Source organism: Plasmopara halstedii (assembly GCF_900000015.1).
Source record: "Plasmopara halstedii genome assembly, contig: Scaffold_292, whole genome shotgun sequence".
NCBI classification, from domain to species: Eukaryota; Oomycota; class Peronosporomycetes; order Peronosporales; family Peronosporaceae; genus Plasmopara; species Plasmopara halstedii.
In genome coordinates this window covers 404,542-405,820 of record NW_020187213.1, presented here as the reverse complement: position 1 = coordinate 405,820, position 1,279 = coordinate 404,542, and positions in this window count along the sequence as shown.

Sequence of the window (1,279 nt, the reverse complement as noted above, 5' to 3'; positions counted from 1 at the left end):
GGCGTCCATTTCCTGCAGGTCAGTGTATTTTATACTTTTCCTTGCTGCCATATACTGCGCATATACTTAAAAAAAGTGTGACAACATCCTGATATAATCTTTTCGGAACATTGTCAATAATTGTCTTGATATTCGAAATCGTATCTTTATCAATACTGCAAATTTGTGCACTTGGTGCCTAACATTAGTCTACCGTACTCAAAAAATCTGAGCTGTATATTTTGGACCGACTCCAAATGATTTTGTAACGAAAGTGTATCCTATCACTTAGTGCTTGGCGTTTAGAATCCCGTATTATGAATCTAAAAAATTGGGTTGGTTTAAATTATATATAAGGGCCAATTCCTTTCCCGAGCTGGTCTTTGGTGCTTTAAGGTCATGATGCTCGGTCAGTATGCTTACGTAGGATAGACAAGTCATTCATTCGTAGATGGGCGCCAATAAGGTCAGTCACGCGTTGATACATTGCGGAGTGATTAAGGCGTTGTGTAATAGACATCGGAGACGGCATAGGCATAATATTTTGCGATTTCACCTCTGCACATTGTTCCTCTATTAATTTCCATCATTTCCAATCGTGACGCAAATAAAACCTGGCCGCAGAAAGACAAGCTTTTCTCGTTATTTTCTCTGTCGGTTATGTCACTGAAAAGCTTTTAGTGCTGGCGCCGCTGGTAAACTTATCATCGGGATGCAACATGTCAACACACAAAATCTTTGTATGGTAGAGCAGGGTTCTTTTGATGCCTGTCTAACCCAAGAAAATTTGAGTCTGAGTTACTAAAGCCAGACGTCAACGTGACTTACGACGTTACTCACTACGTCAATATCACGCCTCTTATATTATTTGGTCGGAGATTTCCAAAATGCTGATAGCTCAAACAAGTTGCCTTCTTTGCCTAAGCCGTGGCACGCAACAAAACGCACGTACTTGTGAGTTTCGAGTATAGCGCAATCAACGATTTGAAACATATTCAGCCTTTAGTGAATTGTCAGTGCCTTACAATCGGGTATCCTCTCAAGTAATGAATGTAGAAAAATAATTTATACCACTAACTAGACTTAATGAGCGTTGCGTGATTGTCAAAGAGCAAGACACAGTCACGTAACCCTTGTGCTGAGAAGATGGCAAAACCCGAAGTGAATATATTTAGGTCCTTAGTTCGCTACTCTGTGCCACCTCTAAGCCTGTCCTTCTAGATCCTTCTAGAAGCTTCTTAATGTAACCTTATCGATCTAGACCAATGAGCGACTACCATTATGTCCGTAATTAGCATCT